The sequence below is a fragment of the Prionailurus viverrinus genome, chromosome A2 (genome assembly GCF_022837055.1).
Source record: "Prionailurus viverrinus isolate Anna chromosome A2, UM_Priviv_1.0, whole genome shotgun sequence".
NCBI lineage: Eukaryota > Metazoa > Chordata > Mammalia > Carnivora > Felidae > Prionailurus > Prionailurus viverrinus.
In genome coordinates, this window is record NC_062562.1 from 40,308,864 (window position 1) to 40,326,528 (window position 17,665).

General features: G+C 39.3%; 1 long non-coding RNA gene across 2 annotated transcripts; it reads left to right on the top strand.

Moving 5' to 3' along the window:
- The first annotated feature begins 2,045 nt into the window (after positions 1-2,045).
- Positions 2,046-17,394, top strand: LOC125160963 (uncharacterized). Of its 2 annotated transcripts, none has more exons than XR_007150417.1 (3): positions 2,046-2,224; positions 13,092-13,175; positions 17,072-17,394. It is a non-coding gene; the product is annotated as an uncharacterized LOC125160963 (long non-coding RNA). The 2 variants fall into 2 exon arrangements; XR_007150416.1 differs by lacking the exon at positions 2,046-2,224 and adding an exon at positions 6,674-6,833.
- The last annotated feature ends 271 nt before the right edge of the window (positions 17,395-17,665 follow it).

Consider the following 17,665-nt stretch of genomic DNA (forward strand, 5'->3'; position numbering starts at 1 on the left):
CTGTGAGATCATGACTTGAGCCGATATTAAGAATCAGACACTTAACTGACTGAGCCACCCAGGCGCCCTCACAAATTTCTTAAGAATGTTATGACAATCCTTTGTTACCCTCACAATTGACTTTGGGGGTGCTAACTAAATGGTCAAGTATCCTTGTTAAATTTAGTGCAAAGGGAAGGAGATTCAGTTTCTTAACAGATTTTCTTTCTTTTCCTCTGTTTGGCATAGGTAGGTGTTTTTGTAGGGTTTTGGGCCTAGTACAACCAAACACAGCCCGGGCAGGTTGGCAGGAATGACCACATCCACACCTAAGTTCTGAGGGTAGCTCTTCTGCCCTGAACTAGTCATTGCCTCCTGCATAACTTCCTTCCAGTTTCTAAGCTGGAGAAAAAAATTTCTCACAGAATAGGTGTTGCCCTGGAAAAGAGGAAGAGAAAGAAAAGTAAACAAGGAACTGGGTAGGAGCCTTCCATATAAGGAAAGAATAAAAATAACGTAACAGTTGTATCATTTCCAAATTCAAAGTGTGGGCTGTGAGGACAGCAAAGCCAACGCCAGGGTGAACATGTAACCCTTTTCCCAAGGCCTTAAGTCTATCCTCTGTTGAGAGGAGCCCCATCATAACCGAAGAAGACCACTCTAATTTCAATGAAAGAAAGTGCCATATTCCCTGCCACATAACACAGGTATGAAATAATCCCCTGAGGTGGTAACAATTTGAAAATAAGTTAAAAAAAAATTTTTGATGAATGATTCTAGGCTAATAAGGGGAAGTTACAGGCCGAAGTTTTCAGCCTTGAAGTTGTTGTCAATGAGGAGAGACTTTCCCTCCCTTAAAGTTTCCATGTACTAAGCTTACATTTGGACCTGGATATCTTCCTCCAATGGCAGTGGAAAAACTGGATATCCATTTGCAAAATAAGAAAAATTGGATCCTTATCTTACACAACAGACAAAAGCCAACTCAAAAAGGCTTACAGATTTAAACATAGGACTTGAAACTGTAAAACGACTAGAAGAAAACATACGGGAAAAGCTTCATGAAACTGATCTTGGCAATGGTGTTTTGGCCATGACACCAAAAACACAGGCCACAAAAGCAAAAATAGACAAGTGAGAGTAGATCAAACAAAAGGTCTTGATGGAAACAATTAAAGTGAAAAAGCAACCTGTAGAAGGGAGAAAATATTAGCAAACCATAGATCCGACAAGGAGTTAATATCCAAAATATATAAAGATCCCAACTCATTACGGAGAAAACAAATACGCTGATTAAAAAATGAGCAAAAGAAGTGAAGAGACACTTCTCCAAAGAAGACCTACAAATGGCCAAGAAGCAAAAGGAAAGGTGTTCAACATTACCAAGCATTAGGAAAATGCAAAGCAAAGCCACAGTGAGACATCACCTCATTCCTGCTGGGAAGGCTATTATTTTAAATATGTATATTATAAACACACACACACACACACACAGAAATATTATACACCCTTAAAAAAGGATATCCTTTCATATGCAACAGCGTGGCTGAACTTTGAGGACATTGTGCTAAGTGAAGTAAGCACATCACAGGACCAATATTGCATGATACTATTTATCCAAGGAATACAAAGTAGTGAAATGCAGAGAGTGGAATTGTTCTTTCCAAGGGCCAGGGGAGGGGAAATGGAGAGCTGCTCTTCAACTGTTTTAAACTTTCACTTATGCAAGATGATTAAGTTCTAGAGGCCTGCATTGTGTTAACTGACAATACTGTACACTTTAAAATCCGTGACGAAGGTAGATGTCATGTTAAGTGTTCTTTGCACAATTAAAAAAAAATGGGGGCTGGATATGCCATTTGTTCTTAAGAAAACTGAAAATCAATTCCCTGATGACAGCAAACATCCCTTTAGGCTCTGAAATATGCTAATCAGTCTGTGTATGACTCCATAATGACAGACACCATAGCTCACAGAATTTCAAAATGGACACTGTGAGGTCAACAGTATGAGATTTTAGATGTTATGGATGAGGAAATTGAGGCAGAGAGAAGTAAGGTGTCAAAGTTGCCAAACTGGTCCTCTCCAGCATATTGGCTAATCCCAACACCCTCTGCTTTTAAAAACCACGCAGATTGCTTCATCACCATGAAAACATGGTTTTAGAGTTGATCTCTCACACCAGCTCCCCTCCCCCAACGTTCAACCTGGGATGATAAAGAGACAGAGATTGAGTGTCAACTGGGTGAGCACTTATCCTGGCTTGGGTTCTTCTTTGTCAAACGCCATCACGTGAAAAGTATGAGGTGTTGTCACAGGAATAATTGGCCACCCAGGAAGGAGAAGAAAAGCTGTTGTCTTGCTTCTAGGAGTGCAGGATAGGCTCTTCTGGATTCTCCTGGAAACTCCTTAGCAGGAAGTGTCTTTGGCACATTTTCTATTCCAGAAAGATTGCTGCTAAAATTATCTGCGTTAGGAATGTGACAGAGTTCTGGCCCCCGAGAATTTGGTATGGAAATAAACAGCAGAGTTGATTATCTCTATTCAAACTTAAATAAAACCGTATGAAGGGTTCAGCCAACCCTCCCCCACCAGCCCCACCTCATCTCTGTGTTTTTTGGAACATCTATTACAACAGGGTTTTTTCTTTTTCCTTTTCTGTCTCCTCCTCCCCCCACATCACAGCCCGTTACTCCCAGCTGTGTGCTGCAAATCAGCATACACTTCCAAGTCTTTTCCAAGTGTCTAGAGGCTAGAGGAACCCCAAACATATTGTCACCAAACCTCCTTCTTCTGAAATTTTCAGTGTGTATAAATTCAGAAATGTAATCAGCACGATTAGGACTCAGCTGCGCGTTGCTCATTCAAGTTCTATGCTGCAAGAGCCATTTGATGTCAAGTAGAATTTTTTAGTCTTCTCCCCTCTTCCACCCCAAGTCTTTTATCCTAAAACCAGGAAGTCACATTTGGCCAGCCGACTATGAACTGTAACCACAAAAAGTTGGACATCGGTTCAAAGCTCAGGACTCATGAGAGGCCTGAATATGTTTTAACCTTGGTGGAAGGCATTCCGCAGTCATTCGGGCTCAATGCACCTCCACAACGGCTGATCCGGGCAGCGGTGTTACTGGTGACATGGTTGGTAGGATGTTCTCACAGGCTGAGGAATGTGTGAGGGAAGCAGCCTTGTTCTGGGAGGGGCTGTACAGGACTGCAAGAGGAGTTAGTTTCATTTTCCACTCGGATGCAGTGGTGGAAAGAATCAGTCAGGAAGCTCTCCTTCTTTCTTGGCTGTCTCTCCCTGAGCTCAGATGTAAAAACAAGGGTCGCTGTTCATCCTCTTACACTGGGGGAAGGAAACCTAAGCCATGCGAAGTGTTCACTAAAAACACTCACTTAGGGGTGGATTTTCCCTCCTTAGCCCCGTCTCCTTCTATTTCACCCTCCTTGGCCCTCAGTCTTTATCCTTCTACAATACAGTGTACCTTGAATTCCCTGGGCACACTTGTGGCTTTTTTGTCTTCCTTGGTGCTTTTGTACATGATATGCCTCTTCAAGGACTTTTCCTCCTCCCTTCGAGTCTTCCTGAAAGCATCTTGATACCCCTCAGACTACTCGTGGAGTATTATCTCTTGTGTAAAGGCTTACATTAAAAGAATCTCTATCTCTACCTCTATCTCTGTCTCTGTCTCTATCTCTCTATCATTCCATCTTCTTTGACACCACTGGAAAGACCTCATCACTTCCATGTTTCACCTTCCTGTTTTGCATATTGATACGGATAGTGCTTTTTAAAATGATTATTAACTTCTATGAGTCTGGTTAGCCTTCCAGACCACTGTGGTCTAATAGAACTTTCTGCAGTGATGGACATGTTCTACACCTGCGTTATATGGTATGGTAACTACTAGTCACATATGGCTGTCAAGCACTTGAAATGTGGCTGGTGCCCTCGAGGAACTGAATTTTTAATTTTACTTAATTTTACTGATTTTAAATGTAAATAGTTGCACATGGTTAGTGGATACTATATTGGACAGCACACTGTAGACTGTGATCTTCTTGAGGATAAAACTAATGTATTACTAATTCCTTGTTGTAAGGGCTCAGTAAACATTTACTGAATTCAGTTATTGTAGATACTTATGACAATAGTTCTGTTAGGCAGGTATTACTAGCTCTAGTAATTTCATCTTCATACACAAAAGCAAAACAAAGCAGAACAACAGCAAAATGTGGTTCAGTGAAGTTAAGTGATCCAGCCAGGATCGGAACCACAATCTATTTAAAATACTGCCCCCCCCCCCCCATTTTTTCTGCTTCCATTGGCAGGGCTTTGGTAGTTGGTGAGTAAAGTTGTATGTAAGTGGGTGCATATACAAGATAGGAGGAAGCAACATTTTATAGAACAGTTAATTGTCTCCATACAATTAGACATGCAAAGACTTGCCTGGAAATCTTTGGAAGGAAAATCAATGGAAGGAAAGAAAAAAGGAAAATAAAAGCAAGCTAGCACACTGCTCATGCATCTTTAGTTCCATGCACACATTTAAAGGATATATTGGCTAAATATATCTCTTTTAAAGGAGGAGTGTATCATAAAAGAAAGTTTACAACAGCCAACAAATTGGGCAGCTGGTCTGCAATCTGTGATTGTTAACTTTCAAACGCTGATAACCTCAGAGTTGGCAGTTGATCAAAATGGTGGAGGTAATGCTGCCATCTACTGGTAATCATGCAAAGTTGGCTGGTATTTCAAGATGTGAACAAGTATTCCAGATGCAGTAATCATAGTTACCTATTCTTTGAATTTATGACTTAGCCTTATACATTAAAAACAACTTCAAACTATTTTAAATTTGGAGAAAAAAATTACCATCCTTCAAATTTCCTTCCTTCCTTCCTTCCTTCCTTCTTTCCTTCCTTCCTTCCCCTCTTTCTCCTCTCCTCTCCTCTCCTCTCCTCTCCTCTCCTCTCCTCTCCTCTCCTCTCCTCTCTCCTCTCTCCTCTCTCCTCTCTCCTCTCTCCTCTCTCCTTTTGCAAATATATATAGCGACCCAGAGTTTTCAGGTCCTCCTCCCCTCCTCATTTAGCCGAATTTCCAGTTGAAACAATCTGATAATAGTTTCAGTTGGCTTTCTTTGATTCATGTTCTAGCTCCAGACAAATGATTGTATCAGGCTGCATTCTGATGGGACTACACATAATCATGGACCCACCCAGGTCTTACAGAATTTCTTTTTCTCAGCATCAAATCTGTTTCTAGATCAGTGATGAAGGCTGTACCTGAAGATATGCTGCTAGGACAAACTTTGGGATTTGGTGATAGCATTGAGGGTACTCCCAACTGAAAAAATATTAAAGTTCCAGTTTTAACCAAATGGGATAGACTAACCAATACTCTTTGCCAGAAACCAGAACTCATGCTGCCATTTTGATTAGCCATAAAATCCCAAGAGGCAATATGGGACATGGGATTTTGATATTCTATCAGTTGGATTCTTAGCAGAGGGATCAAGACTTTATCTGACGATTTTATAGTAAGAGTCACCCTATCCCTACATGTTTAAGCAGTTGGAAGTAAGGGAAGCAATATGAGCCTGGGGAAATAGATGAAGAAGGGAAAAGAAGCACTTATACTGTTAGATTGTATGCATGCATATGAATTTCAATGGACTTGTGGTGACTGATGATAAGTAGACCATCATCTTATCTCTCCCATCTAGGACATGGCTGCCTCTGTGTGTCATTGCTCAACCTTTGAGCACCTAATTAGTCTTTGTTTTAAGCAGCACCTTGGATGTACTCTGAGAGATGAATGACATTGACACATATTCATGAATTCATTGATTTAGTTATCCATTCAACAAACATTGAACACATACTAATTGATATATTTATAGGGACACAAAACAGAATGAGAAGTGGTCCTTATCTTCAAAAGATACATTGCTTTCTCTTATGTATATTGCATATACTGTGTGCTAGGTACTATGTTAAATGTTTTATAACTATTAAATTAGTTACTCATTTGTTCAACAAAGTTTACTCAGGACCTACTCTGTGTTAGGCATTGTGCTGAGTGCAAAGACGAAATGATACACAAGTTGGATATGGTTCCTGGCCTTAGAGATATTGGTGCCTTTTGGGTAAGGAAGAAAATTAAACAAAGAAACACAGTGTGTTTAACTTGTGCAATTCATTTTGGCCGCTCAGCATTTGATTTTCTTTCTACATGAAGAAATGCCTTATCAGTGTGGATGGAGCAAAGACCTCTAACTATAAAAGCTAAAAATGCTGGGTATTCTTTCCCAGCACCACTTGCAGCTATGTTACAGGCATGTCACCCAAGTTTTGCCAAGCAGACAACACCTTGCTAGAATTTGAGTAGGTTCTGCCTCAAGGAAGAGACAGGGCACTTTATTTCTCTGGTGGTGGTTGTGATGGTGTTAACATTGTCTGCATCAAAATCTCTCAGGAACATAATTTTAGCTAGTTTTATTTATTTGTTTCTTTCCACTTCCTTTATGCCAAATTCACCGGCCTTCCAGTGATGCCTGAGCTTCTTATTAGTCTTGTAACAATTCCTTTTCTTTTTGGTCAGTGTGAATCACCACCTGTTGTGTGGAACCAGGTACTCTGACTATATCCACTGTGACATGGGAAGGACAGACATCATCGATGGTATCATCAATGTACAGAGATTACTGCCCTACTAAAGCAATGGACAACAACACTTGCATCTTAAAGACAAGTAGGAATTATCTGGGGTAAAGGTATCAGAGGAAGGAGCCAGAAAATGGATAACAGGCAGAGGAAACAGCACATTTGAAAGCCCAAGGCACTGCTCTGAGGTAGGAATTCTTAGGCCTATTTTTACATTTGAGAAAACTGAGGCTAGCAAGCAGTAAATCCAGGGCTGACTGTAAAGTTCAACCACTGTGGCTCTCTTCCAGTTGAAGCCTGGAAATATATTTACACCAGTGGATTCCAGTACTAATTTTTAAAGAACTTTTTATTTTGGAGTGTCTGTGTACAGGAAAGTGGGCAACCCCTAAAGGTACAGCTTAGTAAGTAATCACAGGGCATTCATTTAACTATGACTGATCAAGGATTTAGAACACTGGACAGCCCAGAAGATTTCCATCTGGCCCTTTATAATCAATACCCTTCTTTCCTCTCTAGAGGTAATTTCCATACTGACTTCTAACACCATGGTCATCATACCTGGTTTTCGACTTTGAATAAATGAAGAAAATATCATATTATTTCATGTGTCCTCCCTAACTCAATATGAGGATCCTAAATTTCATGTATGTCTTTGTAGCTTGTTCATTTACATTGCTGTATAGTATCAATTGCATAGATTCATTTATCCTTTAGAGTTGATGGGCATTTGATGATTTTCAGATTATGTTATGGCCATTACAAATCATGCTGCTAAAGACATTCTCATTCATGTTTCTTCTTGGGTAAATGAATTTGTTGAAAATATACCTAAAAGTAAAACTGCAGACCACAGAGTGTGTTGTATTTTGAGCTTTAGTGGATAATACCAAACAGTTTTCTGAAATTGTTAAGGCAATGTAACTTTCCATGTGCACTTTCCATTTGAAAGTTCCAGTTCCTCCATGCTCTGCAATGTGTGGTATGGTTAATCTTTTTTAACTTTAGCCATTCTGGTGGGTGTAGTGCTATACCACTGTGATTTTAATTTGCATTTCCCTGAAGACTTATGATGTTGAGAAATTTTTCATACGTTTATTGGCCAGAACCTCAGTGCTATTTATCAGACGGCCACTTCCTGGCATGTATTTTAGGGTAAAGTGCCTTATGGATGAATCCATATGATTTCCAAAGATAGTGCAGTCTTTTTTTTTTCTATTCCCCAAGGTCATGGTTTTAATTATTTCTCTTAAGATAGATGGGGCACCTGGGTGGCGCAGTTGGTTGAGCGTCCGACTTCAGCCAGGTCACGATCTCGCGGTCCGTGAGTTCGAGCCCCGCGTCGGGCTCTGGGCTGATGGCTCAGAGCCTGGAGCCTGTTTCCGATTCTGTGTCTCCCTCTCTCTCTGCCCCTCCCCCGTTCATGCTCTGTCTCTCTCTGTCCCCAAAAAAATAAACATTGAAAAAAAAATTAAGATAGATACCTTCTAGATTTGTGGGGCTCTATTCTTTCTCAGGAAGTGACTCTCTTGGGGCTAACTTTCTATATGTAGAGTTGGTTCAGTAACTGTTGAAATTCAAGGACAGACTGAGGAAAAAGCCACCGAGGCCCTTGACTGGGTCACTAATGGTCTCTTGAATGTTGTTTGGCAAACACTGGCCTCAACAATATTTGTATTTTCCCACACGTTCACTGGGCAAAAGTCTCAATGGACATGTTACTGTGAATTTATGATTCTCTTTGAGGGGTTTGGGTTAGTTCTGTAATAAAAATTCCGGCATATGGAGACATACGTCTGGTTCCCACACATTTAAGGCTATAGAGAGCATAGCTACATTTTCTTAAGGTCAGCTTACTGATGTCTCCAAAGATAAAAGGCACCTTCTGATTGAAGGCTTGCTCTGAAAATATTTTTGGCAAAGGATTTCCAAGTTCCATTCTCCTGGGATGATCAAATTGAGTTCTGTTTTGTCTGTTGTTTTGAAAAACTCACTTTGGCAGGGAAAAGGGTTTATTGCAGGCCCCTCTGCTTTGATTTTAAGATTTTATAATTAGAGGCAAGAAGAAGACAATTGTAATCAATGAAAACAATTCACTCATAACACGGAGTCGGGTACACACATATAAAAGAAGCCAATAACAGAAATTACAGCTTTGCTCTTGGGTTTTGCCAAAGGTTTCTTACACTTAGAGGTTTTTAGTCAGGTTAAGTCCATGACCTCTACTATTTTTAGCTTTAAACCATAAGATACTGATACGATTCTAGCCTCTTGCGCCAATGTCATGATGTCCCCAATCTCTCAAAGATATGGACATTAACTATTCACAAGATTTTGAACAAAGCTCCTTTCTATTAGTCAGGATTTTGTTTGTAAGCAACAAGCCCTAACTATAGTTATCCTAACAATGGGAGAATTCATCTAAGGAATATCAGAGGCTTACAGACTTAGCAGGAAGCTGTGAACTAGACTTGGAACATGGACTAGATTCTAGAAAGCTGCAGAGAGTTGAGTATCAAAGATCATAGCAATGGTCATATGGTAGAAAGGTCAGTTTGTCATGATGCTGGGCCCACTGAAGTCTCTCTCCTGGAAAATACATTTCAAATAGCAACACACAAAGGATGGGTGTTGGAGTTGATTCATCTTATTGCGGGAATTGTGTGAATAAATTCTCTTTGATTTCTACTCTCCAAAAGCTGGAACTGTCCTGATTCCTGTCTTTCCCTGTGCACCATTGTCCATCTCTTCCATGTACATGGTGAATTACCAAATATTCTTCCAGTCAGTGATTTCAATGGCTGTTGGCGAGAGTTTTCTCTTACTTGAAACCAAAATCTCTAACAGACACTAATGATGGTAGATGTGGCCCAGGCTTGTGTTCTGCTTTGAGAAGGATGAGAGAGAAGATGCCTCCCTACTTGTAGTGAAACCAGAAGGCTCATGCGGTCTAAGGACAGGTCCTGCAAGTGGTCTCCTTTATATCTTCATATGAATCACTCCTTGTAGTCACACACGAAGGCCCTGCAGAACAGGGTGATTTGAGCACAGTGGGCCCTCTAAAGATAGTTTAGGCCATCAATTATCAGTTTTGCAACTGGGGTCTCAGCGTTCCAGGGATTCTCAGTAAGTGTTTAAATGGCTAGTGGGACAATGAGAAAGGGGTTTCCTCTACCACTACATTTATTCAGAGTCCTTATACTATTATCATTTTATATATTGGGATTCTAAGATTTGTCCTTTAATAAACCCTTTGCATTTCAAAAGCACTGCAGTGAACTGTCATTATCCATTAACACTTCATTTTAATTCATTTATTAGTTTATTGTAAGAAGAGGAAATGATACTTACTGGGTTCTGACTGAATTGCAAGCATTGGACCAATTCTTCACCTATGTAATCCCATTTCATTCCTTACTAGCATGAAAGTCAGCTCACCTGTTGGCCATTCATTAATCACATTTATCATGAAATTCTTCTCTTACAAATTTGGCCCTAAGTTTGTCTGTTTTATTAGCTTCTTAAGGGGCTGGAGTTAGACTGGGTTGATCCTCATTAGTATTTGTTTATTAAAAAACTTTGCTTAAGTTTTGCTCTTATGTTTATTGTTTCCTTCCACCTGCTTGATTTTCTCTGTTATTCTTTTTCAGGTTTTTGAGGTGAACATGTAGCTCTTTGGTTTTTAATTTTTCTCTTCCTTCATATATGTTTTTAAGGTAATACATTTTCCTTCAAGGAGAGCTTTTACTCTGTTACACATCTGGGGTTTTGGGTCAGTTCTTTCTGTTTTTCTTTTTTTGTTTATTTTTGAGTGAGAAAGAGAGACAGAGTGTGAGTGGGAGAGAAGAGAGAGAGGGAGACACAGAATCCAAAGCAGGCTCCAGGCTGTGAGCTGTCAGCACAGAGCCTGATGCGGGGCCCCAACCCATGAGCCATGAGATCATGACATGAGCTGAAGTTAGAGGCTCAACTGACTGAGCCACCTGGGCACCCCTTGGGTCAGTTATTTTTAAAAAATTTCTTTTGCTTTCTTTTTTACTAAATGCTAACAGAAGAATGTTTTACAATTTCTGAATGTATTTGGGGCCATGGCTATCCTATTTTCTTGAGTTCTAATTTTATTATACTCTTGTCAGAGAACACAGTCCGTATGACATAGATATTTTATATTTGCTCCTTTGTTATCTGTAGGACTTAGATTCTGTAATATTTGTTGCCTCCTATAAGTTGAATGTTTGAAAATCTATGTTGCACACACATTTGAAGAGAAACAAAAGTAATATTGTAGGTTGGGGTTCTAAATAGGAATTACAGCAAACTTGTTAATTATGTTCATAGCATTTATATCCTTAGTTGGGGCATAAATATTTACAATTGTTAGATCTTCTTGAGTGATAGAGCCTTTAATTATGATATGATGCTCTTCTTGATGTCTTATTACAGCCTTTGTTTTAAAATCTAGTTTGGGGGCGCCTGGGTGGCGCAGTCGCTTAAGCGTCTGACTTCAGCCAGGTCACGATCTCGCGGTCTGTGAGTTCGAGCCCCGCGTCGGGCTCTGGGCTGATGGCTCAGAGCCTGGAGCCTGTTTCCGATTCTGTGTCTCCCTCTCTCTCTGCCCCTCCCCCGTTCATGCTCTGTCTCTCTCTGTCCCAAAAATAAATAAAAACGTTGAAAAAAAAATTAAAAAAAAAATAAATAAAATCTAGTTTGTCTGATATAAGTATGGCTACTCCAGCTTTCTTTTGACCTCCGTTAGTATAACAGATCGTTCTGCAGCCCCTCACATTTAATCTGCAGGTGACTTTAGGTCTCAAATGAGTCTCTTATAGGCAACATATAAATGAATCTTTTTTTTAACCATTCTGATAATCTCTGTCTTTTGATTGGAACATTTAGTCCATTTACATTCAGTGATTATTGAAAGAAATGAATTTAGTGCTATTGTATTACCTGTAGAGTTGGTGTTTCCTTATTAATTTTCAGCTCTTCAGAGAGTGCTTTCTGAGCCAGATGTGTTACATCTCCCTTAGTGATTGTAGACGGATCTTTTTTTTTTTTTTTTTAGTTCTATTAACCTTTGACTTATATTCTGGAATTCTGTTAGCCATGTATAGGCTCAGAATAGTTCCATCTTCCTTTTACCATTACATAACATCCTTGTCTCTTACTGATTCTTTCATCCTTGTCTATATCATGTGATATTCATATTTTCTACAAGAGCTGGTTTTGATTAATGTTGGCTTTCTATTTATATATTCCTTTAGTTTCAAATTTTCTACGCCATTATGTTTTACACACATCATTTGTAAGCTATGAAATTTGTTTTATTTTTACCTACATCTGAGAACCTGTGCAGGGAAACTGGCAAATCGTATTCATCTTTTTAAATGTGATTACTAATAAATTGGGATTTATTGTTACTACCTTTCTTTGAGCTTTTTCTTTGCCATGACTTTTTTTTTCTTTTCTTGCTTCTATAAAACTGGTTGAGAGTATATAGGTTCATAGCAGAGATGGGATTTATTCTTTAAAACATTTTTTAAATGTTTCTTTACTTGTGAGAGAGAGACAGACAGGCAGACAGAGTGTGAGCAGGGAAGGGGCAGAGAGAGAGGGAGACACCGAATCTGAAGCTGACTCCAGGCTCTGAGCTATCAGCACAGAGCCCGATGCGGGCTCTTGAACTCACGAACTGCGAGATCATGACCTGAGCCGAAGTCAGACGCTTAACTGACTGAACCACCCAGCCGCCCTGGGATTTATTCTTTATAGTGCTGGGAGTAGAGATCCCCTAACTGGAGTGAGTGCCAGGCCATATGGTAGGGACAGTCACAAGTGGCTCCTCTCCAGTGGCTTTTGTATTCTGCCACACAAACTTTTCAAGCTTCCACAGAAGGATTATTTTCTTTAGTTGTATCTTCATTCATTCATTCATTCATTCATTCATTCAACTAATATTGACAGAGGGCCTGATAAGCACTAGGTTTTGTATGAGGTGCTTAAGGACACGTGTTGAATACATGTGGTTTCTACAGTCTAGGAGGGGAGCCATTCAATGCATTTACAGATATAAAAGTACAAATTTTATTGTGAGCTGTAAGGAAATAATTTGTGTGCAGTGAGAGAAAACAATAGAATGGGGTTTACTCCAACCTAGTAGCTAGGTTATTTGAAAGGATGAAATTAAAGAAGAGGTAGAGTGGGAGATGTGGCAGGGTCTGAAAATTACTCCCAGTATGTATTCCTTCATTCTTCCTTAGCAATATAATCCGAGTTTAGGTAGACAGACCACTCAGAGCAAACCTATCTGAGAGTCTTCCTTGAAGTTGGGTGTGACCATGTGAGAAACATTCTGGTCAAAGGGGAGCAAATGGAAGTGGTATGCCTGACTTCTGGCAAGTGTCCTTAAGGGGAAGGTCATGACCTTTTCCTTTCTCTCCTTCCAGGTGCGTGGAATGAAGCGATGACAGCTGGAACCAGAGGAGAGCTCCTGAATCATGATGTGAACTTGAGAACAGAGGCCCAGAAAGGTGACGTCACAAGAAAGACAGTAGGAGTAGGAGTTCTGGAACGGTAGAATCCTGTTCCAGCCCCATTTTATCCACGAAGATTTTTGCATGAAAAAGAAATACATTTCTACATTTTAAACCTTTGCTATTTTGGTTTCTGGTAAACTCTCTGCTGAAAGCATAGAGGATTTCAGGCCCAAGGGAACAGAATTCTTTAGAGTAGTGACTCTCAGACTTTAGCACTTAAAAAAAAAGAAAAAAAAGAAAGCACATGGAGAGCTTGTTAGAACACAAACTTCTGGGTCCTATCCCCAGAAATTCTGATGTTGTATATCAGCCATAGAATCTGAGAATATGCATTTCATATAACCTCCCAAATGATACAGAAGACCCTTGGACCACACACTGTTCTAGGGCTCTGAGTCAGAAAAGAGTTCAGCACATTTAAGGAACTGAATCAAGGCTAGCTTTAGAGAACAGTGGGAGGCATGGACGAAGGTTGGAAAGGTAGGTAGATGGCCACATTATGCAAAGCTTTGTAGTCCAGAAAGGGAATGATTTTCTTCTAAGTTAAGTGGGTATCTACTGAAGAATATTGAGCAAGGAAGTGACCATATTTAAGGTTATAAGGTCATTCGGTACTCTATGGAAAATGGACTGCAAAGGGGTCTAAGATGTTATATCAGTAGACAAGTAGACAAGGCCAGATACTCTGGCCAGGGTTGTAGCAGTAGAGACAGAATCAAGATATATTTTGGAAGTAAGAATAACAAATACTTTGCTAATAGATTCAATGTGTGGAATAAAGGAAGAGGAGGAATTGGGAAGGAGGACGACTCCCAGGTTTTTGTTTTGAGTAAATGGGTGGAACCTTCATACGATACGCTGAGTAGATTCCTATGCCACTGACACACAAGCCAGAATTTCCAGGGATGGTAGTCTACCACTCCCATTTGTGGCACTTTTAGGAGATGCCAACTTTCAGATTATCCCTCCAGTCCAAGCTATTCACTGCAATTGCCCAATAAGCCTCTGGGTGGGTTGGCCCCACCCACATGACATCTCTTCATAAGCACTTGTGCCTTAGATGTGGTTTGGAATTATTTTGTCTGTTTTCCAGAGATGATCTCCAGGGTTTTGTTTTTGTGTGTGTGTTTGTATATGTTTATGTTCCCTTTGGCAGGATACAGTGTGATTCTTCAATCACAGGGCACAAAGAGTTCTCAGAGTTCTATAGTTCTGGAGGTGTCTGATGTCTTGGCCAATGTGTACAAATGGTCTGTTTTCCTGCACATTTCAATTCTAATTCACCTCATTACGGAATGACTATCACAAGAAGAGTCATTAAATTTTCTCTGGTCTTACTTCCCATAACTGTTGCTGCTCATAGAATAATTGTTCTTAATCCTTAACAAGGCCCTGTATGATCCGGTTCCTCCCTACTCCTCCAGGCTCATCATCTACTTTTCCCCCAATTTCTTTCCACTGTAGCTACTCTGAACTTCTCTCATTTTATACATTCAACTTGCTCTCTTCTGCCTTGGCAATCCTGTGGAAGCTAATCACTATTTATAGAAAACATTTCCCCGATGGTAACCTAGCCAGTCCCCAATGATTCAGCTCAAATTTGAATAAATGACACTATGTCAGCTTTTTTCTGTGGCTCCCCAATACCCTTTCCCATCCCCTGAGATTGGATAGTCCTCCTTCTTAAATGCTCCGGAGGCTACCTGAACAGTTATTTTGCTAACTTACCATAAGTTAGTTAATTATCTATAGTACTAGTTTCATTATTACTTACTACTTATCATCTCTGGTTAACTATAAATGCTATGAGGACAGAGACTGCATCTGTCTGCCTTGGCTTTGTATATCCTCAGTGCCTGGCATGCAACATTTTCTCACTAAATATTTGTTGGTTCACATATTGATTTCAACAAATGAGATATATTTATACTTTAACTTTAGAAAGAACCATCATATACTTTTAGCAGCTCAGATTATTTTTAACTCTGAGATTATGCATGGATTAAAAATCTGTATTCCAGTGCATCTGGTGGGCAATGTAATAGAGCTTCCCACATTTCCATATTGCTGCTTCTTTTATTTCCAACAATTTCAAACTGAGGTTTATCTTCAAAAAAATTATTTTCAGGAAAATTATTTCTCTGTTTTGTTCCTTACCAGTTTTAAAATAGGGTTCTTTTCTATTTAAAGATTCCTTCCCTCATTCCTGTTTCTTTTTCCCTTAATCAGGAGTACTTTCTCTGGACTTTATTTTGAATATTCTTCTACAGTCAAATATTGTCAATTCTTAAACACTGTCCCCCCACTTCAAAAGAACAAATAGGAATATTCTCTACAAACTACCCACCCATTCTGTGTTTTTTGTCAGTTCCCTAGATGAAAGTTAACTGCCTCTATCTTCAGATTGTAAAATTTCTCTAGCTGGGAGGTTTTTTGCTCTGTGTACTTTTATGACATTTGTAAGCATTAATGATATGCTACAGCATTGTGTAGAGTACTATAACAGAGAACTACATATTAGGGAAAAATTAAGGCCATCAAGGCTGTCATCAGGCCTTAGGAGAACTGCTGATATCTCAAATGTGTTTGGGATTTCTATAAAATTTGGTTTGGCATTTATACTGAGTTCCAAATAGTTTTTATCTCTCTCATCTTATGATTACCCCAATTATTGTACTCTGGTTTTCCATTTTGCAGAAGAAATCAGCAAAAAGAAATTTCTACATCAGGTCGGAAGTGGTAAAACCAAAATTAGTCTTTTTGCTTTTTCAGTTTAAAAAGTGAATGAATAGAAATACCTTTAGCTGCTCAATCTTCCCAAATGGTTGAGATGATTAAAATGGAAATGTCAACTAATACCTCAAAAGAGAAAAAGCTAAAAGATGTTGATTTTCTAAAAGGCTAGAAACTGATAAGTCCTGTGGCTCTTTTGGTATAATGCTCCCATGCTCACAACATTCCTGGAGAAGAGAAATTATCTCTAAGCAGAAAGTAAGAAGACAGGTGTGGTAAAGTAGGTAAATTGCTTCAGGTCTTCTGGTTGGAGAACTATGGGTATGAGAGATAAATCTATATCTGAATGTTTCATCATTTGTGCTGTTACTAAGACATGGATAATTCAGACCAGGTATCTGCCCTCATGGAGCTTAGATTCTGGTAGAGGATGGGTCTGTAAACCAATACAAACCAAACCATTAACAAGATGACTTGAGAGATCTAGGGGCTGGAAAAGTATCCAATGGGACAAAGCAAAGAAGAGCAAGCTGATGTAGGTAGTAGGGCTGAGGGGGTACTACCTCATGATCATTTAAAAATTATTTTTAGATTTCTTTGTTACAAAAAAATTCAAATATAAAAGTAGAGAGAACAGGAAAATGAACTCCCATGTGACTATAGCCTCCTTCAGCAATGTCAACTTATGGTCAATCTTATCTTCTCTCTGTCTCCACCAATTCTGCCTGATTATTTCATTTATAAATACTTCATCATGTATTTCCAAAAGACAACCATTTTTTTTCTTTTTATACAAACACCACCACCATTATCACATCTGGACAGAACTTAATAATTTATGATTTGATTTTAGAATTTACATTTGAGGGAAGGTCTATTGGAGGAGGTACAACTTGATGAGATCCAAGTGAAAGAAGGAGTGAGCCTTGACAAGATATGGGGATGGTACCAAACTTGTATTTTTTGGTGTTTGTTTTTTATACAAATTCAAAATTTTATAGCTAGAGGGAAAAATAATTGATTCCTCAAAATAAGTTGTTGTTATTCTTTGTCAAACATGACGCTCACAGAACATTTTTGACAAAGGAACAAAAGATCTATATATATTTTTGGTGCAAGGTTTGTTGGCTTTTTGTCTTTTTTTTCCCTGTCTTCAGGTGACAGATAGACATAGCTGAATCAATGAAGGACAATACTTGCCTAAAATGTGCAACATAAATATAGAAATCCTATGAACAGAAGATTCAAAACCAGTACTGGAACAAAACCAGCTCTGAGCTCTGGTGAATCTTCTGTGTAGAAGGCCACATCTGAACGACCAACAAAGTCTTTCAGCTGCTTCCTTGTTCCATAGCTGGCCAGACTACAGATCTTGCTGGCTGGCGTTTTCATTATTCCTCCTTTGAAGATCTCTTTAACCACACCTTTCTGGAACCGAGGGACAAGAAATACTCTTTAAAAACCGTTGGATTACCACGTTGAGAAGCATCTTTGTGCTTTCTTCTTCTTTTTCTGGATGAAGATCAGCCAAACACAGAAGCAGCATTAATGTTCCTTTGCTGGCAGTTCCATCCAACCTCCCAGGGGAAGGCATTTTGCCAAGTTCTTCTCTGCCCATTTGAAATTCAAATCCCTGAATAAGCCTCAGTGCCACCTTTGTCCAGAAACCTCAAAAGCCCCAGTCCATGTCAATCTGCCTTGAAATTATAAAGGGACATATTACTGTGTAGGAAGATAAGCTGTGTTGAAAT